This window comes from Scyliorhinus torazame, chromosome 5, assembly GCF_047496885.1.
Source record: "Scyliorhinus torazame isolate Kashiwa2021f chromosome 5, sScyTor2.1, whole genome shotgun sequence".
Classification (NCBI taxonomy): Eukaryota; Metazoa; Chordata; class Chondrichthyes; order Carcharhiniformes; family Scyliorhinidae; genus Scyliorhinus; species Scyliorhinus torazame.
The window spans coordinates 112243154-112267024 of NC_092711.1; positions in this window are offsets into that span (position 1 = coordinate 112243154).

Genomic DNA, 23871 nt, shown 5'->3' on the forward strand with positions numbered 1-23871 from the left:
CATACCTCCTCCCCTGTGCCTTCCTCCACAGTACCTCCGCCTTTCTGGTGGTCAGAAGGTCAAACTCGGTCTGGAGTCGTCTCCTCTCCCTGTATAGCTCCTCCTCCGGGGTCTCTGCAAATTCCCTGTCCACCCTTAAAATCTCCCCCAGTAGTCTATCCCTTTCCTTGGCCTCTGTTTTCCTTTTGTAGGCCCCAATAGAAATCAGCTCTCCTCTGACCACCGCTTTTAGTGCTTCCCAGACCACTCCCACAGGGACCTCGCCGTCGTCATTGACCTCCAGGTATCTCTCAATACACCCCCTCACTCTTGCACACACTCCCTCATCCGCCATCAGTCCCACATCTAATCGCCAGAGTGTTCTCTGCTCCCTGTCCTCTCCTACTTCCAGGTCCACCCAATGTGGGGCATGGTCCGTATTTGCTATGGCTGAGTATTCAGCTTCTTCCACCCTAGAGATCAACGACCTTCCTAAAACAAAAAAATCTATCCGGGAGTACACTTTATGGACATGCGAGAAGAAGGACTACTCCCTAGCCCTGGGTCTAAGAAATCGCCATGGATCCACTCCCCCCATTTGGTCCATAAACCCCTTAAGTACCTTGGCCGCTGCCGGCCTTCTTCTGGTCCTTGAGCTGGATCTATCTAGCCCCGGGTCCAGCACCGTGTTGAAGTCCCCTCCTAAAATCAAATTTCCTGCCTCCAGGTCCGGAATACGCCCCAGCATCCGTCTCATGAACCCCGCATCATCCCAATTTGGGGCATAAACATTAACCAACACGACCTCCATTCCCTCCAGCCTACCACTCACCATTACATATCTACCTCCACTGTCTGCTACGATGTTCTTTGCTTCAAATGCTACCCGTTTCTCCACCAAAATGGCCACCCCTCTGTTCTTTGCGTCCAGTCCTGAGTGGAACACCTGTCCCACCCATCCTTTCCTTAGCCTAACTTGGTCCGCCACCTTTAGGTGCGTCTCTTGGAGCATAACCACATCTGCCCTTAGACCTTTCAAATGCGCGAGCGCCCGGGCCCTTTTTATCGGTCCATTCAGGCCTTTCACGTTCCACGTGATGAGCCTCACTGGGGGGCTACCTGCCCCCCTCCCGTGTCGACTAGCCATTACCTTCTCTAGGCCAGTCCCATATCCTGCCTCCGCGCTCCCGCTCGCTCCCCCAGCGTCGCACTCCGCCCCTGACCACCCACTCTTTAGCCATTTCCTTTTGGATTTCCGCAGCAGCAACCCAGTTGTCCCCTTCCCCCCCCCCCTCCCCCCCCCCCCCCCCCGCCCGCTAGATCCCTATCTAGCTTGATTGCTCCCCCAATATCACTTCCGTAAGTCAGCTGACTTCAACTGACCCCGGCTACTCCTGCTCACTCCTCGGCCCCCCCGGTGTGAGGGAACTCCCATCCGCCTTGCGCCTGTTTTCCCGCCTTATTCTTTCTGGCGCGGGAACATCCCTTTACCTAACCCGCCTCTTATGGCGCAGCTCCCTTTCCCCTCCCCCTCCCCTTCCCTATTCTTCGACTATGTCCCGCCTTTCCCCCTCACCGGCGCCCACATTTCCCCAGTGCCCCCCCCCCCTTCCCTGTTTACTTCTCGATTCACTTTCACCATAACATTAACAAAAACAATAACAATAACAATTCCCTGCAGCATCAGTCCCTCCGTTCCGGTCCAGTTTCTCTTCATTGATGAAGGACCATGCTTCCTCCGCCATCTCAAAATAATAGTGTCTCTCCTGATACGTGACCCATAGTCTTGCCGGCTGCAGCATCCCAAACTTCACCTTCCTTTTGTGCAAAACCTCTTTGGCTTGGTTGAAGCTCGCCCTCCTTCTCGCCACCCCCGCACTCCAGTCCTGGTATATCCTTACAACAGCATTCTCCCATCTGCTACTCCGCACCTTTTTTAGCCCATCTCAGGACCTCTTCTCTGTCCTTAAGGCGGTAGAATCGCACGATTATCGCCCTCGGTGGTTCTCCCACTTTTGGACTTCTCGCCGGGATCTGATTTGCCCATTCCACCTCCATGGGGCCCGCAGGGGCCTCAGCACCCATCAGTGAGCTCAGCATCTTACTTGCGTACGCTCCACAGTCCACTCCTTCCACACCCTCAGGGAGACCTAGTATCCTAAGGTTCTTCCTTCGCGCTCCATTTTCAAGGGCCTCAATCATGTCAGCACACTTTTTATGAAGTGCCTCGTGTGTCTGAGTCTTAACCGCCAGGCCCAGGACCTCGTCCTCAATATCTGATACCTTCTGCTCCATCACGCGAAGCTCAGTCTCCTGGGTCTTTAAAGTCTCTTTAAGCCCCTCAATTGCCTGTAACATCGGGGTCATTACCTCCTTCTTTAGCAGATCCACGCACCGTCTCACAACCTCGTCCTGCTCAGGCCCCCATGTCACCTGCGATCCCTCCGCCGCCATTTTGTTCCACTCCCTCTGACCTTCTGGTTGCAGATTCTTCGGGTTGCAGCCGCCGGCGCCGGCTTTTCCTCCGTCGTTGGGGGGGGGGGGGGGGGGGGAACTCCCTTCCCACGCACCTCCCACCGGGTTTTTCGGCCGGCAAAGTCCCCGTTGGGACTCTTAAAAGAGCCCGAAGGTCCGTCGGAACATGCGGCTAGCTCATCCTTGCCGCAACCGGAAGTCGAAAGAGGTTTTTCTATTGCTCTATTGCTCTCTCCTTCCAATCTCTGACTCAGTCCAGTCCAATTCATTGAGAGAGACTCAGTTAGAAATGTTTCTGGTAATACTGGCGGCGCTGTGGCACAGTGAGTAGTTGTAATGCTCATCAAACCGGATTAACATATTAGGACTCATGCGCCAAAATATAATTCACGATCGGTAATATCTATGTGGTGCCTAGATGGGAGATTCCACATAATCTTGCAGAAAACAGCAAATTGGAGCAACTCAGTGCGGTAGCGCAGTGGTTGGAACTGCTGTCGCATGGCATTGAGGACTTGGGTTCAACCCTGCCCCTGCTCACTGGCTGTGTGGAGTTTGCACATTCTCCCCGTGTTTGCATGGGTCTCACTCCCACAACCCAAAGATGTGAAGGGTAGGTAAATTGACGAACGACGACATAAAGCTGTACTTTCAAAAGTTCTGGGTCTGGTGCCTATTTGTCAGTGGAAATCTTTGAAATGTGAGCTAATGGCACAGTCAGAGTTATCACATTGTAAAGATCCTGTCGTAAAAATAATGACTGAAATCAGTACTTTACAAAGGTAACCCTAGTGGAACCGCATCTCGGTGTGGAGTTGGTTGACTATTTATCCCCGGTCTCCTCAAAACAGTAACTATTAACGATGCCCATGCTCTGGATGGCACTCGTTAATTATTGTGCATTAGGCTGAATTAAAATGATTCCTTTCACCTTTCGCCTTGATTCGAGATAAAGATCTATCGAAACAAATAGATAAACATTAATTCGAAGAAAAGCGAGTTACACCCAGAAAAGGCCAAAATGACGGATAATATGAGACAGAAAAAGGGAACTAAACTGGAAAACACAACCAGGGGTGGAATCTGATTGGACAGACTTAGCTGTGTTTCGTCCTCAATTAACAGAGGCTGGTCCACAGCTGACGTAAAAGCTGCGAGACGAGCCAATCGTAGCACGGAGGAACGCCCCTCAATTTCCCAACCAGTGAAGCCGGCCTCTGATCTGAGTTTACTCTGTGAAATGAGACTAGAAGCAGCAACATATTTGAAACAGTGTCGCTGTTTACTGTCCAATCAGGAACCATGTGCTCCCTGTGTGCTTTACTGATAATAATGGTCTTGCTGCCCGGTGAGTCTGAGCTCAAATCCTCAGCCTGTGTTTCATGGGTTATACTTACTCCCCGATTACTGACACATTTTATATATTGTTACAGGAACCAGTGGCCAAGATTCAGTTTCCCAGGAGCCGCCTGAATTAACGGTTGAGGAAGGACAGACGGTGATATTGAATTGCAGTTACAAAACACAATACTCCTCGCCAACTCTCATCTGGTACATCCAGTATCTCGGGAAAGCTCCGAGATATTTACTGAAAATGTTCGGCAAGGAACAGGGCGATAAGTCACCAGAGTTTTCTGACCGATTTTCTGCTGATTTGGACAAAAACAAGAAAACCGTTCCATTAAATATCATCGGGGTCCGTGTCTCTGACTCTGCCGTGTATCTCTGTGCTCTGAGCTCCACACTGTTACAGAGGCACAGTCAACCCGTACAAAAACCGGTAAGGCCCTCTCACCTCCTCTTCGCTGATTCAGATCTGTAAACCTGGATTGTAAACTGTTCGTATAAACAAAACAATATTACAAAGAACAGCTGCGCGGGTGATCACTGCCAGTGATGCTGAATGTTTATCACTCTGTGTAAAATCCCGGTTTACATTAGTTTTCCTGATTTCCGAGCAGATCTGTAAATGGGAGGTTCTGGTTCTGCTATCAGAACAACATGAAATATTACCAACCCGTGCCCCATCTCGAAAATTAACCCCGATAAAGAACCAACATTTGATTTAATGCGCGTTTTATTATTAGTCTGTCGCACAGAGGAACCTCATTGTACAGTCGCTGAGTTTCTTCAAGGAGCCAATAGAATTGTGGATATTAAGGCAAATGCGACCTCTTTGGATAATGCTGGAGCGTGGATGTGAGGCAGATCGCCCTTGATCTTACTGAATGACAGACCAGATCCAAGTGAAGGGCAAATGGTCCACTGCAGCTCCTATTTCTTAATTTCTGAAGTTATTCTGTTCAGTTCATTGTTCTGAGAACTGTTTCATGTGGTTCCATGCTCCTTGTTCTGACGTCATGGATTTGAGACCAAAGAAACTCTGAGCTGATTGGATGAAAGATAGGGCACAGGAGCTGAGGGACGATTGGGAGTCGCCTTTACATTCTGTCACGAATAAACCAATCAGTGGCGAGGTGGGATATGACTCAACATCTTGCCAAGTCTTATCCGAAACAATTTAGCTTTAACTCACTCTGTTTAAATCCACCACCTGTGAACATGTCGACTGTTACCTTTTACACATCCCTCGCAGCTGCAGCTCTCTTAACTGGTAAGTTCTCAAGTTGCAAAATATTCACTTTGCTCGTAATACGAACATATAAATCATTATTTAAATGTTTCTCCCCTCCTTTTGCAATCTATTCCCTCAACCCGATATCATCGTGATAATAAAAAAATGAAGTCTTCCATTTCTGAATGTTTTCAGGGATTAGGAGTGAAGGCTCGGTCTCTCAGGAGCCGCTTGCAGTGACACGATTTGAAGGAGACTCAGTGACCATTAATTACAACTTTTCGACCAGAGCGGATTCGTATTATTTACAACTGTACCGTCAGGACCTGAACAAAGCCCCCACATTATTGATTTACGTTCATAACTATGGTGATGTTTCCAGAGCAGTGGGTGTGGGGACTCGATTTTCTACATCAATAAATACATGGAAAAGTGAGGGGAATTTCACCATCCGGGAGCTGCGGCTGTCTGACAGCGCGGTGTATTACTGCGGACTGAGAGACACAGTGACAGCAACCAGAGGGAGCCTCGTACAAAAACACAGCCGCAATGTGACAAAGAGAATAGCGGACTGAGGCGGAAAAACTGGACTTTATGAACATATCAGCAGATTTTTCTGATTTGAAATAAATCCAAATGATTGACAAGCAAGAGATAATAATAATTTTTAATACTGTCACAAGTAGACTTACATTAACACTGCAATGAAGTTACTGTGAACATCCCCCAGTCGCCATACTCTGGCGCCTGTTCCGGCAGCACTGTGAAGGTTTCCTCTGCTCCATTTTAAAATCGAATACACTCTGAGCATAACGTTATGATATGTTTAGAGCATTTATTCCAGTTTCCAAATTAAATATATTGCGACAAAAATGCTGAGCAAATATTTGACATTGTGTTCCAGTCTTTGAAGGAGTGACACACACCGCGTAAATGCAGTAGCGGGCATATAACACTGAGGGGTGCTCAGGACAAAAGTACAAAAACTTTGTGCATAAAGCCTTGTCCGATGCGCACCGGTTCGCTAGGGCGCTCCAGGCGCTTTCTGATGTTCTTTTCCATTTGGCTTTTGTATTTAGTTGGCTTTGTTACCATTAGTCGAGGTGTCCAGAACACCAAGTCTGATCTTAAGGATAATTTACCTTTTTAGCATTATTCATCAACTTCTAATCGTGTCCGGAAAATAACTCCTGTACTTTTTCTGTATTGAGGATTGGTTGTTTGGTAGCACAGGCGTGAGCATTGTTGAAAATAATTGTCGAGGTTTTTCGCCTTGTACTCATCAGGACAAGAACAGCAATACCAGGGGAAACAGCATAATGTATTTTTTTCAGCCATATTAAGCATTCTGAGTTTTAATATATGTCAGTGACATTAACATTCAGTGGTGTTTAATCGGGTTATTATGATTATTAAGGTTTTCCTCACCCGATGGGCATTGGTTTGCACTACAGACTGATATTACAAACCTAAAATTACTTGTCCTTCAGCGATTTCCTGAACAGCGGTCAGGGATATAAATAGTGCCGACCACATGCAGAGTTTGTTTTCTCAATGGTTACGACGAGTTCACAGATATCCTCATATCATCATCAACTAATTCTGCTCTCAGTAAATGCAATAATTGGACTGAATCTGTCTTCGATGTAAACGATTTTAGATGGTGTTTACGGAGATTGTGTTCAGGGCCTGTGCTCACAGGAAACCATTCACGTTTCAGTGTCTGAGCCGCTGTGAAAACAAGCTCTCACCAGACAGCAGCTGTGACCCAGTAACTTGCGGCAGTTTTTGTTTGAAACTTTACCTCGTTGCCATCACTGTGAGACCCTGCACAGTAACAGCCGCAGCTCCGAGATGGTCAATCGGTACAGCTTGTCTGACAGCTGAACTGTATCAGAAAACCGGTCCTGAGCGAAATCCGCCTTCAATTCAGCACCGCCACCCGTGTGTCTCCGGACCGCAAACTCGGGCTCTCTGTCTGGGTACCGACGATACCAGAATAAGTATAAAGCATCGTCGGTATAGGTGCAGCTTAGAGTGACATCTTCTCTTTCTGTCTGTGTGAGTGAGGATTCCCGCTGGGTAACAGAATCTCCATCGCTCAGAGCTGCAACACACAGTTATAGAAAGCGGAAATCATTGCTCATAAATTCAGCTGAACTGAACTGAGGGTGAAAATTCCGTCGGTGTAACATAAAAATAGATAGAATTTAGAGCACGAGAAGTTCATTCGGCCTAATTGCTTCATGTCAGTGTTTACAATCCCCAGGAGAATCCTTTATCTCTTCTCATCTCATTGTATCAACAAATCACTCCGCCCCTTTATCCCTTATCTGTTTATCTAGCTTCCCTTGAGTTGTGTCTTTACTCCGCTCCTCGGCTCTTCCTTGTGTTAATTTGAGCCACATTCTACCGACTCTCTTTCTAAAGTTGTTTCTCCTGATTTCCCAGTTAGAGAATTTGGTGGTGCTTAGATTTCTGGCACCGATATTTGGAACCTGTGGAATTATCCTCTCCACACTCCCATCAGATCATTGTAACGACATCAAGGTTGGGTTGGGGTCAGTACAGAAAAGAACCAGAACATTTACATTGCTTTCTGATAGATATCATCCTTCAATTCCGGTACCATCACTCTAACTCGCGCATGCTTCGTGTTTTGCCAACATAAACTCCTGTAAGGAAGAGACTGAGGCATAGACTCGTGTTTTCTAAGACAGGTTGGATACTTGATTAACACAAGGGTACTGCTTTCCAAATTTCTTCCTCTAGAAATGAACTTTTTTAATGTTTTAAACGTCTTACCAACAATGAATGTCACCCAGATCACAGCGAGAACGGGGATCCACATCGCTGCTGGTCCTGGATTCCCGGGACTAATTATGTCTCAGAAACCTACAGAATATCCAACCAGATAAAGCTGAGAGCATTGGCTGAGGATGCTCTGACGTCGCTTCCTATGGAACGAATGATCGGAAGAGCTGGGATAGCTGGGTCTGATTGGTCTGATGTCACCTATTTAAACACACGTGTTTACATAAGAACATAAGGAGCAGTAGGCCATCTGGCCCCTCGAGCCTGCTCCACAATTCAATGAGATCATAGCTGATCTTTTGTGGACTCAGCTCCACTTTCCGGCCTGAACACCATAACCCTTAATCCTTCAAAAAACTATCTATCTTTATCTTAAAAACATTTAATAAAGGAGCCTCTACTGCTTCACTGGGCAAGGAATTCCAAAGATTCACAACCCTTTGGGTGAAGAAGTTCCTCCTAAACTCAGTCCTAAATCTACTTCCCCTTATTTTGAGGCTATGCCCCCTAGTTCCGCTATCACCCACCAGTGGAAACAACCTGCCCGCATCTATCCTATCTATTCCCTTCATAATTTTATATGTTTCTATAAGATCCCCCCTCATCCTTCTAAATTCCAACGAGTACAGTCCCAGTCTACTCAACCTCTCCTCGTAATCAAACCCCTTCAGCTCTGGGATTAACCTAGTGAATCTCCTCTGCACACGCACCAGTGCCAGTATGTCCTTTCTCAAGTAAGGAGACCAAAACTGAACACAATACTCCGGGTGTGGCCTCACTAACACCTTATCCAATTGCAGCATAACCTCCTTAGTCTTAAAATCCATCCCTCTAGCAATGAAGGACAAAATTCAATTTGCGTTCTTAATCACCTGTTGCACCTGTAAACCAACTGTTTGCGACTCATGCACTAGCACACCCAGGGCTCTCTGCACATCAGCATGATTTAACATTTTATCATTTAAATAATAATCCCTTTTGCTGTTATTCCTACCAAAATGGATAACCTCACATTTGTCAACATTGTATTCCATCTGCCATCTGTTTGTTGAAGCAAACAGAGGCAGTTGCCGTGCATTCTGCTGATCAGAGCATGACGAGGACACACAGACAACTTGATCCTTAATCCTATTCTGCTCAAACCTGCCAAGCCGACACCATTTATTCCCTATAATACATGGAATTGGCGGAACTGAAAGCCTTCAGAGCTCACTTGTCCTCTCGTTGGGCCTTTAAAATAGTTGTAGTAACTGTAATGACCAGTGAGACGTTCGGTGAATGGGAGCGACCGGCATTGTTAGTAGCACATTAAGAGCTATTTCCCTTCACTTCACCCATCTCACAGAGTGAAACTGTTGAAGGGACAACATTTAATTCCTGTTCCCTGTTCGATTCACTGCTTCCCGCCCTGAGGTCATGAATTGGAGCATGAAGGAGCTGTGAGCTGATTGGATCAATACTGGACCAAAGACCCCATGAACTAATTGGGTAACAGCTGATGACTGTCAGGAATTAATCTATCGGCAAAGATACCAGGTGTTGCTCAATCCGAACCCAACTCATCACAAATACAATTTCAGGTTCAAATCCGCTGTCAGCTCTCTGCAAACATGTGGGATGTTGTTTTTCATTCATTCCTCACAACTGCAGCTCTCTTAACTGGGAAGTTTACAAACTACAAAATCTCCATCGTGCAGGCAATGTGTTCTGTGTTAACCCTGTTTTCTCTTTATTTCTGGCAGCCGTTATTGGTTTAGACTCAGTCTCACACGCACCGGTTTCCACATCACATTTTGAATGAGGCTCTGCGATAAATAATTTCAGCTATACGACCACTGCTGATTCGTATAATTTACAGCTGTACCGCCAGGGCCCGGGTATAGCGCCCATATTTTTGATCGACATCCCGAAATACGGAGATGTTTACAAAGCAGAGGGCATGTGTTTTTCAGCATCTCACGACATTTTGAAAAGGGAGGGGAATTCACCATCCGGGAGCTGCGGCTGTCTGACAGCACGGTGTATTACTGCGGACTGAGAGACACAGTGACAGCAACCAGAGGAAGCATTGTGCAAAATCACTACCGCGGTGTGACAAAGTGAATGGAAAATTGGACTGTGGAGAGATGCATCGCTAATACCAGCAATGAGCAGAGGGACTGGAGAATGTATCCACAAGACAGATCCCAGCAGCTGTGAACAGAGGTGTAAGATGTCAGATTTGATTCACTCAATAATGAGCAATTGAGTGGAAACCTTTAAGGTCTATTTGACAAACTGACATTTTAACCTATGTTAAATTGAAAATTTCTCCTGTTGATTGTCATTGTACTTTTTCCGCTCCGTTTGATACGACACGAATACAAAACAAATCTGAGAACACGTTTTCTTTCATCCCCGCCTGAAATTCAGTCTTTTTCGTGATTGAAATACTCGGAACACCTTCATTCATATTCAGCACTTGTATTTCCTTTCTTCAAGGCTGTTTCTTTCAGGTGAACCGAAGGTACAAATGCCTCTCAGATCAATTAGGGATCAAGTTTAGGGGCTGTTTAGCACAGGGCTAAATCGCTGGCTTTGAAAGCAGACCAAGGCAGGCCAGCAGCACGGTTCAATTCCCGTAACAGCCTCCCCGAACAGGCGCCGGAATGTGGCGACTAGGGGCTTTTCACAGCAACTTCATTGAAGCCTACTTGTGACAATAAACAATTTTCCTTTAATTTCATTTCAAGTTGTCTGTGTATTCTGGTCTCGCTCTGATCAGCAGAATGCACAACAACTGTCTCGGTTCCCTCCAATAAACATGTGTGGACATTCAATGTTGGAAAGACGTTTAAAACTTTTTAAAATGTTAATATCTGGCAGAAATAAATTTGGAATGCAGGACACCCATGCCAACAAGCATCAGACCAGCCTTAGAGCACACATGAATCTTTGTCCTCGTCTCTTTTTTTTTAACAGGGGTGTACTCGCAAAACACAATGCAAACGCTAGTTAGAGTGACGATACCGGAATTAGAAGATGATATCTAGCAGAATGTAAATGCAGTGGTTCTTTTCTGTACTGACGGGAAGTCAATCGTGCTGTCTTTACACTGATGTGATGGACGTGTGAAGAGGATAATTCCACATGTGGAATGTTCCAAACCTCCGAGCCAGATATCTGCCGAACATGAACATATTTGGACTCAATAAAAAACTAAAATCCTGTCGAACTGAACTACTGACCTAACCAAGGACAGAAATGGGCCCTGGGAAGCAATGTCTGCAATAGCACAATCGGGTTAACCCGAGAGAAGCAAATGCAATAACACAATGTCCAGCAATATCACAGACTCAAAGCTGATCAAACTATCACAAAGTACCTGTATGAGCACATGGCAGGTCTTAACATTCAAGGCTATGGGCCAAGTGGTGGCAAATGGAGTTAGGTAGGTAGGCCTTTCCCACCACCGTCTGGGTGAAAAGGGTTTTTCTCAAATCCTCTCTAAATCTCCAACTCCTTATCTTAAACGTATACCTTTACTTATGGAAAGGTTTCTTCCTATCTACCCTATCGATGTCCCTCGTAATTTTGTATACTCTGGAAGGACAGTCAGTGTGCATTTAGGTCTCTCCTAATAGAATAGAATAAAATTCGTGCAGTGCAGAAGGAGGCCATTTGGCTCACCGAGTGTGCTCTGACACGAGTTAACCTACACATCTTTGGACACTAAGGTAATCTAGCATCGCTGTCCACCTAATGTGCCCATTTTTGGACTGTGGAAGGAAACCAGAGTACCCGGAGGAAACCCATGCAGACTCCAAACAGTCTCGCAGGTCGGATTTGAACCCGGGTCCCTGGGGCTGTGAGGCTGCATTGCTCGCTACTATGTCAGCGTGCCACGCAGAATAACTACACTCTTTGACCAAGCTTTTGATTATATGAGGTAAATGTCCTGATGTTCCTGTGAAACTCCTTGGAACATGTAATGGTGTGAAAAGCTCGATATGAATATGCGATGCTGCATTTGTGGTAGTTCAGTGAGACCTGACAGTTTACTGAGTGAGTGAGTCTGTACACCAAGATATGAACTGGAAGCAGGGTTAGGGTTCATCAATCTTATACATGTTATGAATGCAAGCTGCAATCGTAAACTGGTATAACCGTGCAAGGAGACATCACCTATTGCTGTTTTTGAATGCTTTGTTTCAATTTTTGTCACTCTCACTGTGCAAACTGAACTATCGATGAGGGCGCTGAGCAGTAGCTGGAACTGCCTGTGTGGGGTTTTTGTACGGGATCCCCCATATCTCTGCAGCAGTGTGGGCTGCATGGCACAGAAATACACGGCGCGGTCAGACATCATTGTGTTACTGATTGTCAGCTCGGTAGTCTTGTTCCTTTTATCAATTGTAGAAGTAAAGCGATCATTGAGGCCGGTGTTCCTTTGCACATTGAGTCCAATAAGACGGAGCATGTACATTGGAGCTTTCCCGGGCTGCTGACTGTACCAGTACACATCCGGGCTAGAATCGCTTGTTTTCAAGGTGCAGGTTAATGTGACATTACGTTCCTCTGTAACCATTATTTCAGGTTCCTTTTGCTCCACGGTGTCTTGATGGCTCCATTCTAACAGAAGTAACAGCGATAATGACAATCAGAGTCAGCCTCCTATTAAGCAATAAAATCATCAGCAACATAATCACTGTCAGTTTACCAACAGTAACATCTGGATTACAGCAGTCAGGGGAGAATGGAGTGTTACTGGGAAGGAAATACTTACTGAGAAGTGAGATAATGACGAGGAGCGAATAGAGACGGTTCCTCATGATCCTCCTTGCGTTTGTAATTCTACAATGAGACAAATCCTCTGTCAGAGACAGAAATACAGATCCCCGTCACACTGCACTGCTGATCCACCCAATGAGAGGAATGAACCAGCAGCAGCAACCTCTCCAGTAACACAATTGGGTCAGAATGAGAGCAGCAACCGGAAGCTGTGGGCGGGGATACCGCAGTCTGACTATTGAGTGAAGTGTGCGGTGACTCTCAGCTGCACTCGGAACTGATGGAGCGGAAATAGCGACGGTTCAATCTTCACTACACCGCGACCATCCTGTACCTGCGCGCTGTGCAAGGCACTGAGAAGAAATATATCGGGAAGGACATTGCGGACTAGAATCTAGAATCTTCGAGTCAGGGATGAGGCCACACGATGTATATTGGCCGAGACACTTTGATTCCCAAGGGGCAGTCACATGCCAATCGACCGCTGCGCTCCCACCTCTGGCGTGTTTCTTCTGTCGATGAGGCCGGAGGTTCCCAGGCATGGCGGCTGTTGTGTCCGAGACATTATCGGTCAGGAATGATTCTGTGAGTATGACCGCGTCAGCCTGTGTCTTCACTGGTCTTTATGAGAGATTTCTCAATTTTCGTGCACGCCTCAGCTGTTAGAAAGTGCCGACAGCGTAAAGTTTTGCCCATGTCCTTTCTGCTGCCTGGGTGGATGCCGAGTGATCCATTCGTTTTCATGTCTGTAATCTTAAATGTGATTTCTACACAGCAGAGCGAATTGCACACTCATTTCACGACATTCAATCCTGTGGGCCTGGAGTCACATGTAGATCATGAGGTAAGGACGGCATGTTTCGTTATTTTCTCACCGTTCAGGACTTTAGTGTATCAAAAGAGTTTAGACCGCAATGTGGGCCTTTTAATTCCAGATTTTATGCATTGGAATTCCACCATCTGCCGTGGTGGAATTCGCAACCTAACGTCTGGATTTCTGGCCCACTACCTTCACACCCCATATGATTATTATTGTTGTCGTGTTGTTGCCGATATTGCCACAACATGGTCATGGAAATTTTCAGATTCAACCACTGCCCATAAGAGTGAAGGTAAAGCGGCAAACTGTTTTTAAACATTCCAAGATGATCACGGTGGAGATTTGACTTTTTATTCTGTTGCTCGTCGGTAAACAACATTCTGCTGAGCACCAACTGGAAAAAGCCAGCGGGAGTTTTTGTACGGGACCTGCTCTATCTTTGAAGCACTGTGGGTTCAGAGCACAGAAATACACAGCAGAGTCAGAGATCATTGCACTGCTGATCCTTAGCTCTGTAATCTTACTACTCGTGTCGAACATTGACGAGAATCGATCACTGATGTCGGGTTGTCTTCTCACTTTCTCTCCTATAATACGAATGACACACTGTGGGTTCTGTCCAAAGTGTTGACGGTACCAGAACACATAACTTCGACGATCACTTCTTTTCATGGTGCAGGTTAGTGTGACATTACTTTCCTCTCTCATCGCCGTTTCACTGGTCGGTTGTTCCACTGCTGCTTCGTGGCTCCAGTCTAACATAAAACCATAGATATTATCATCATGGTAAGTGCCATAACCTCAATGAACATGACTATCATTGTTTCGCCAGAACAGTAACTTGGTTGGAGAACTTGGGGAGGATATTTGTTGCTGGAAAGTAAATACTTACTGAGAAATGACATAATGATGAGGATCAGTGTGAGCTGTTTCTGCATGACGCTCCCTAAATCCGGGACCCTACAGTCCAATAACCTACCCGTCGGAGCAAAGAGATAGATTGCTTCCCCACTCCACTGGTAATCCAAACCAAAGTCGAAGAGGAAACCTCTTCAACAATATGTCAGTAACAAACGGCAGGCAATGTGGGTCATATCAAGAACAGCAAGGGGAGTTTGGGGGCGGGTCTTTGGCTGGTTGCATCTGTAATTTGCAGTTTCTAACTGTGCGAAATGCATTACCACAGCGTCCTCTGGCGGTTTCGCCGTTCATTTCGCGGCTTCAAGAAGCTTGAATCTTGTTGCATAATTATATTCAGTGTAATATTTCAACAAAGAACAAAGAACAAAGAAATGTACAGCACAGGAACAGGCCCTTCGGCCCTCCAAGCCCGTGCCGACCGTACTGCCCGACTAAACTACAATCTTCTACACTTCCTGGGTCCGTATCCTTCTATTCCCATCCTATTCATATATTTGTCAAGATGCCCCTTAAATGTCCATATCGTCCCTGCTTGCACTACCTCCTCCGGTAGCGAGTTCCAGGCACCCACTACCCTCTGCGTAAAAAACTTGCCTCGTACATCTACTCTAAACCTTGCCCCTCTCACCTTAAACCTATGCCCCCTAGTAATTGACCCCTCTACCCTGGGGAAAAGCCTCTGACTATCCACTCTGTCTATGCCCCTCATAATTTTGTATACCTCTATCAGGTCGCCCCTCGACCTCCTTCGTTCCAGTGAGAACAAACCGAGTTTATTCAATCGCTCCTCATAGCTTATGCCCTCCATACCAGGCAACATTCTGGTAAATCTCTTCTGCACCCTCTCTAAAGCCTCCACATCCTTCTGGTAGTGTGGCGACCAGAATTGAACACTATACTCCAAGTGTGGCCTAACTAAGGTTCTATACAGCTGCAACATGACTTGCCAATTCTTATACTCAATGCCCCGGCCAATGAAGGCAAGCATGCCGTATGCCTTCTTGACTACCTTCTCCACCTGTGTTGCCCCTTTCAATGACCTGTGGACCTGTACTCCTAGATCTCTTTGACTTTCAATACTCTTGAGGGTTCTACCATTCACTGTATATTCCCTACCTGCATTAGCCCTTCCAAAATGCATTACCTCACATTTGTCCGGATTAAACTCCATCTGCCATCTCTCCGCCCAAGTCTCCAGACAATCTAAATCCTGCTGTATCCTCAGACAGTCCTCATCGCTAGCCGCAATTCCACCAACCTTTGTGTCGTCTGCAAACTTACTAATCAGACCAGTTACATTTTCCTCCAAATCATTTATATATACTACAAAGAGCAAAGGTCCCAGCACTGATCCCTGTGGAACACCACTGGTCACAGCCCTCCAATTAGAAAAGCATCCCTCCATTGCTACCCTCTGCCTTCTATGGCCTAGCCAGTTCTGTATCCACCTTGCCAGTTCACCCCTGATCCCGTGTGACTTCACCTTTTGTACTAGTCTACCATGAGGGACCTTGTCAAAGGCCTTACTGAAGTCCATATAGACAACATCTACTGCCCTACCTGCATCAATCATCTTAGTGACCTCCTCGAAAAACTCTATCAAGTTAGTGAGACACGACCTCCCCTTCACAAAACCGTGCTGCCTCTCACTAATACGTCCATTTGCTTCCAAATGGGAGTAGATCCTGTCTCGAAGAATTCTCTCCAGTAATTTCCCTACCACTGAAGTAAGGCTCACCGGCCTGTAGTTCCCGGGATTATCCTTGCTACCCTTCTTAAACAGAGGAACAACATTGGCTATTCTCCAGTCCTCCGGGACATCCCCTGAAGACAGCGAGGATCCAAAGATTTCTGTCAAGGCCTCAGCAATTTCCTCTCCAGCCTCCTTCAGTATTCTGGGGTAGATCCCATCAGGCCCTGGGGACTTATCTACCTTAATATTTTTTAAGACACCCAGCACCTCGTCTTTTTGGATCACAATGTGACCCAGGCTATCTACACCCCCTTCTCCAGACTCAACATCTACCAATTCCTTCTCTTTGGTGAATACTGATGCAAAGTATTCATTTAGTACCTCGTCCATTTCCTCTGGCTCCGCACATAGATTCCCTTGCCTATCCTTCAGTGGGCCAACCCTTTCCCTGGCTACCCTCTTGCTTTTTATGTACGTGTAAAAAGCCTTGGGATTTTCCTTAACCCTATTTGCCAATGACTTTTCATGACCCCTTCTAGCCCTCCTGACTCCTTTCTTAAGTTCCTTCCTACTTTCCTTATATGCCACACAGGATTCGTCTGTTCCCAGCCTTTTAGCCCTGACAAATGCCTCCTTTTTCTTTTTGACGAGGCCTACAATATCACTCGTCATCCAAGGTTCCCGAAAATTGCCGTATTTATCTTTCTTCCTCACAGGAACATGCCTGTCCTGTATTCCTTTCAACTGACACTTGAAAGCTTCCCACATGTCAGATGTTGACTTGCCCTCAAACATCCGCCCCCAATCTATGTTCTTCAGTTCTCGCCTGATATTGTTATAATTAGCCTTCCCCCAATTTAGCACATTCATCCTCGGACCACTCTTATCCTTGTCCACCAGTACTTTAAAACTTACTGAATTGTGGTCACTGTTACCAAAATGCTCCCCTACTGAAACATCTACCACCTGGCCGGGCTCATTCCCCAATACCAGGTCCAGTACCGCCCCTTCCCTAGTTGGACTGTTTACATATTGTTTTAAGAAGCCCTCCTGGATGTTCCTTACAAACTCCGCCCCGTCTAAGCCCCTGGCACTAAGTGAGTCCCAGTCAATATTGGGGAAGTTGAAGTCTCCCATCACCACAACCCTGTTGTTTTTACTCTTTTCCAAAATCTGTCTACCGAGCTGCTCCTCTATCTCCCGCTGGCTGTTGGGAGGCCTGTAGTATACCCCCAACATTGTGACTGCACCCTTCTTATTCCTGATCTCTACCCATATAGCCTCACTGCCCTCTGAGGTGTCCTCTCGCATTATAGCTGTGATATTCTCCCGAACAAGTAGCGCAACTCCGCCTCCCCTTTTACATCCCCCTCTATCCCGCCTGAAACATCTAAAGCCTGGAACGTTTAGCTGCCAATCCTGCCCTTCCCTCAACCAGGTCTCTGTAATGGCAACAACATCATAGTTCCAAGTAGTAATCCAAGCTCTAAGTTCATCTGCCTTACCCGTAATGCTCCTTGCATTAAAACATATGCACTTCAGGCCACCAGACCCGCTGTGTTCAGCAACTTCTCCCCGTCTGCTCTGCCTCAGAGCCACACTGTCCCTATTCCCTCGTTCTCCCTCAATGCTCTCACCTTCTGACCTATTGCTCCCGTGCCCACCCCCCTGCCATACTAGTTTAAACCCTCCCGTGTGACACTAGCAAACCTCGCGGCCAGGATATTTATGCCTCTCCGGTTTAGATGCAACCCGTCCATCTTATACAGGTCACACCTGCCCCGGAAGAGCTCCCAGTGGTCCAGATAACGGAAACCCTCCCTCCTACACCAGCTGTTTAGCCACGTGTTTGTCTGCTCTATCTTCCTATTTCTAGCCTCACTGGCACGTGGCACAGGGAGTAATCCCGAGATTACAACCCTCGAGGTCCTGACTTTTAACTTTCTGCCCAGCTCCCTGAACTCCTGCTGCAGGACCTCATGCCCCTTCCTGCCTATGTCGTTAGTACCGATATGTACAACGACCTCTGCCTGTTTGCCCTCCCCCTTCAGGATTCCCTCTACCCGTTCGGAGACATCCTGGACCCTGGCACCAGGGAGGCAACATACCATCCTGGAGTCTCTTTCACGTCCACAGAAGCGCCTATCTGTGCCCCTGACTATAGAGTCCCCTATTACTATTACTCTTCTGCGCTTTGACCCTCCCTTCTGAACATCAGAGGTGGTACTGTTACAAGACAAGAAAGTAGGCCGGAAAATGATACTGACAACACGATCCAATAAAAACACATGTTGCAATAAACAGTTATTCTGATTTGAGGTCTGTCACCCCGAGTTATGTGCTGCAGTCTGTGGATTGGGACTTGCGAACGTTCTCTTTCTGTGAAAACTAAATACAACTCCAATATGTGGCGAGAACACAGTTTGTCCAGTTGTGGCTTAAGAGGATGAGAGCTTGTTATAAGCCATTAATCTGAATACCAATTCAGACAATTTAATAGCTTTATTCCAACAGAACCGCTTGAATGCACCTACTGTCTGCTGCATTATCCCAGGTTATGAAGAAACAGATCCGTTCTGAGGGATATTAGCTGAGCTGTTCCAAATCTCAGTTTGAAAAATAATAAAACATTCACATGATTCAAAACTCGCCGTGAAATAGGGGGGAAAAAATCACACATCGACATTTAGGAGGCATTAGAAACAAACCTTATTTCCATATTGGGTCACTTGCATGTGTTTGAAGCTTGTTCCTCCTGTCCCATATTGCAGTTCATTGTTTGGCTGGCTGAAGGGCAGGATGATGCCAGAGCTGCGTCATTACTGCTGTTACCGATTTGTTATGGTTAACCCGGGCGCTTCTTTCTTAATTTAATTATACCTAATATGATCAGCTGCCGGAGCACATTGGATACGAGAGAAACAAATCAAAACATAACACACTGCCTTCAGGAAGGAGATTTTTTAGTTTGCAAACTTACACATGAAGAGAGCTGCAATTGTGCAGAGCGAAGAAAAAGTAACAACGTCATATTTGCACTAAATTGATGGTTGAGTGAACAGAACGGGCGGGTCTGACTGAAGGATTAGGTTAATATTGTGTTCAAACCAGTGGGTCTGCCGATTGGTTCAGGAAGTATCCAATCATGACCTCCGCTGTAGTCTTAATTCCAAAGCTGAGAGTTCATTGTTTTCAAATTCATGATATCAGAGCGGGCAGCACCAAAAGGAAGAGGGAATCAGACAGGAATTAAACATAGCGTTATCCCTCCAACAGGTTCAGTCTGGGAGGTGGGTGGCGTGAAGGTAAATAGTTCATATTGTGCTGGTGAAAATGCTGGGTGCACGCATTATAAGAGCTGTTCGTTGCCTATTAGAACTGCTCACAGTTAATATAACGTTTTATTTGGAGAACCACTGCGCAGAGGCTGGTTTGAAGAGGAGCAAATCCGTCAATTGGACAAATGCCACCAGTTATATGGATGATATGGGATCTGACTGACAGGTTTGAGCAGGATGGGATGCTTGAAGCAGTACATGGGATCAGACAGACTATAGTGTGTCGCTCAGTAAAGAGATACATTTTCATCTTGCTACATTCATAACAGCTTAATCATTCATCAAAGCTTTTTAAATAAAACACAAAAATTAATTTCTACATTTTGGAATATGCTTTTTTCCTTCGTTGTCTAAATTGGATAACCGAACATTTTTTCAAATATTGTCTTGGCTAGGGCGAAGGGGCGGTTGGAGGGTGGGGGGGGGGGGGGGCAGTGAACAGTGACCTGGGAATAATACGATACCTCCTGCGATGAACAGACAGGGCCAGAATGCGCCGAATGGCCTCCTTCTCGCCTGGATGACTCAGCTGTGTTTGTCTGCAGTTGAATTTAACTAAACGCTGCAGAAGAGCAAATGGTCAACGTTATTGCAACACAAAGTGAAATAACACGTAGGAGAACAGTAACAGCCCTCAGTCTACCGCGTATGCCGTTTCACTGTTGAATGGATGGTCTCTGTGGACCTACAGCCCACAAAGCAGTGAACATATTGAGGGGAGCAGAGACCGGTGTGGAGATTGTTTTCTTGCACTATTGCAGATATTTTGAACCTGTGCTCGCTTGTTCTCTTATCGCATTTTAAATGAACCTCAGATTATCTCTTTTCACATCACGTCATCTGTCATATTTTATCATTTTCTTTCCTTCCCTGGAATCCCTGTTTCTATTCGAGTCAGTGTTTCATTCACTATACCCCACTGTTTCTATCATTCTCTCCCTCTCCGATTTACTCACTGTATTTTCATTTTTTTAAATTTTCGTTCCTTACTCTGTCTCCAATCCTGCATCCTTTCCCCTCACTGAATCATCATCGAAATCGCTTCTTGTCTCCACAGTGTACCTCGCCACCTGTCCTATTGTTTATCTCCTATTTCTCCCACATTACCCATCATTGCCTTTCCTACTATTATCTCCCTCTGTCTCCATCTGTGATTCTCCCACTGTCTTCGCCTCACTTTTCTTCCCCGTCTCAAAATACGCTAATTTTACACATTTCGAAACAGAAGAATACTGTAAACATTCGGACTCGTAAAAGTCCACACATAGAAAGGATGCAAATATGGCTACTGAATCTCGTACCTGAAATACTGTGGGATTTCAATCTACCTGCTACAATTTATTTTTTTCTCTCGCAGTTGTGATTAGTACATTTTGTCGGATATAACTACTCCCACTAATGGAGCACATTGTTTGAGGAACTTGTTAAAATGAGGGACTGGGAGAAATTGCGTGGTTTACATTCTGCCCTTTCCTGGAACATGGTGGAGGGAGAGCTCCGCTCCGATATGTGGAAAGTGGAGATTGGCTCACAGACAATCATAAAGATTGAAAGGAGCCGAACAGACAGCGAGCCGAAGCGAGTGCCGAAATCACAGAAAAGACAGACAGAGGGAGACAGAAAAACAGTCAGATAATGTCAGAGGGCAACAAGTTGGTGTCCAATTGCTGACAGCACTGAGAGACCAGCCGATCATGCTATTGGACATCGCCCCTCGGGTCCCCAATAAATGAAGCCTGCCCACGATCTGAATTTACTTTCTCTTGTCGGACTCGAAGTGTTGGCATATTTTTTAAAAAGCGTCTGTGGCTTCTGTGAAATTCTGAAGCAGCTGGCTTGTTCTCCAGATGTCCTTTTTTGATTCTGTTGGCCTTGTTACCTGGTGAGTATATGTGTACATAGTCAGTGTCTGTCGCCAGGGTTCTCCACTAGATATTTAACAGATTTTGTAATTTGTTGCAGGAACCAATGGCAACGATGCAGTGTCCCAGAACCCACCAGAATTAACGGTTCTGAAAGGACAGCCCGTAACATCGGACTGCAGTTACTCGACAGCTGGTTCTCGAAATCTGTTCTGGCACATCCAGTCCCCCGGGGAAGCTCCCAATTATTTATTCACGATATATAGCACGGGAGGTACGTCTCAAGATTTACCAGAACGATTATCTGCCGTTTCTCACAAAGGAAACAAAACAGTCCTTTTAAATATCGCCAGGGCGCTTCTCTCCGACAGTGCGGTGTGTTTCTGTGCCATGGAGGCCACACTGCTACAGAGGCATAGCGGGTCCCGGACAAAGACCCCACACTGAGAGTTCCAGTTATTGCTCAGCAGAGGGCGTGCTTGCGCTGATAGACAGCAACTAGTCCACAGCCTGTGGGGGGGGGGGGGGGGGGTCACAGAGCCATTAATAAAATAAGAAAACATAACACACAACAAAAACAATTGAGCAGGAACTTAATAATTATAATAATTCTAACTAGCAGCCATACATAAATTAATTGAATAAATCAATTCATGGTCCGTTCACTCACGTTCTGCTGTTTCTGGACGTTTCCCGATTGTTTGACTGAATGTGCAGCCCTGTCTCCATCTTAATTTTCCGTTTCTGGGCCCGTTTGACTACAACTGGTGCATCGTGTCCTTCTGTTCAGAGTATGTTGCTAGTTCAGTCGCGGTTCGCAGAAAATGAACACATTTCACAAGGTAACAGGGAGTAACATGTGACCCCCGCAGCTGGGGCGGGATGGTAAAGAATGTTGCAGAACAATGAGAAAACTCTCCATTTATCCATGCGGCAATGTCCAAGGGCCAGTTATTAGGAAACATTATCGGAGAATTAAACTGTCAAACTAACACGGGAATGTGAATTTTGTTGAAAAAGGGGAAATTTAACTTTATTTTCAGTTATGACGATAAAATCTTTAACCTCTGTTAGTGACGTTCGTTATTTTTCACATTGTTTCATTTATGTTTCACAGTATTTTGATTTTATGTTCTGTACGATTCCTGTACTTTTTAGTGTTACCTGTATCACGCACTCAATCTCGCTCGCCTGTTTGCTCCTCATTTATCCCTGTCTATGTTTCCAACGTTCTTCAACTCAGATCCGATTTAAATCTTTCCCTGTTTGATTATCGAGCTTTTGCACTCATTCGCCGGTACTTATATTATTTTTATTATTGCGCCAATCACAATGCCGATTCTCCGAGCACAGTCGAGCAGTGCTCCCACTCGGTGTAGGTTTCTGTACGAGCTCTCCATCTACTTCTAACACTGTGCCTCGCGGCGCAGAGATAGGTGGCAGTGTCTGTAACTCGGGCTTCTCTCACAGTCAGGACACTGAGTTTGTTTTCTCCCCCGATTGAGGCAGTGATCCTGGCGGGTTGATCGGTTTCTCTTGTGGCCAGCACAAGATGCTGGGGTGGCTGATTTGGCTGCTGCCTGTACCAACGCACCATGTTCATCACAACGGTGCTGGTGCAGTTCATGGACACAATTCCCGCTTCATTAACACCCATTCGCCGAGGGAGCTGCAGCAGCTCATCTTCTCCAGTCACAGCGGTGCAGATCAGAGTGAAAAACAGCAAAGAGACTCTGTTAATTCGGACCATTATCAAATCACCTGAAATGTCGGCTGAACCAATTGTTAAGTTTGTTCAGGTTAGAACCAGGACATAGATATTAGATTCAGAACAACTAACAAGGAGCCAAAGGCCCGCTTCAGAGGTGTCGTCCTGTCGAACAGAAGAGAAAAACACTTCCTGTATGAGGTTTTAAACCAACAGCTGCCCACAGTGCTTCTGAGTTCACGCAGGGCCGCCCATTTTCAATGTTTCTCACTGCTCCGCACTGCCCTCTGGTGGTGTGTATTGCCGCAAGTTTACTTTGCGAATCCCACCCAAGGTGCAGTCCAAATAATAGCTGCAAACACAAAAATAACCGTTCCCGCCTCCCTACCCCGCCCGGGGGGGCGGGGGGGATGTGAGGGTAGGGTAGCAACCTGATCCTTTCCACGTAGAAACGGGGGCACAAATCAAGGCGCCATAGATCTAAGGTAAGTGACAGGAGAGTTAGGGAGGATGTGAGGAAAAACACTCACTCAGAGAGTGGTGGGAATCTGTAACTCACTGCTTACAAGTGTTGCAGAGGCGGAACTCTCGCAACATTTAAAAAAGCATTTCGATGAGAACCTGAAACACCAGAACATACAAGTCTACGGACCAAGTGCTTGAAAATGGTGTTAGAATACACAGTGCATGTTCGCCGGCGCAAACACGATGGGCTGAAGGGCCGCTTCTTTTCTGTAAAACTCTATGACTCTTCCAGCCTCCCTGATCTAGCTCCCTTATTCTTGGTGGTTCGACATCCGAATTTCAACTGAAACAGCAACGATTTCTTTTGATGCCCCTCCCACATTCTCGAGGACGTTTTATTCCACACTTATCATTCGAACCATGACAAGAACCCTGATATTAGTCCGAAAGT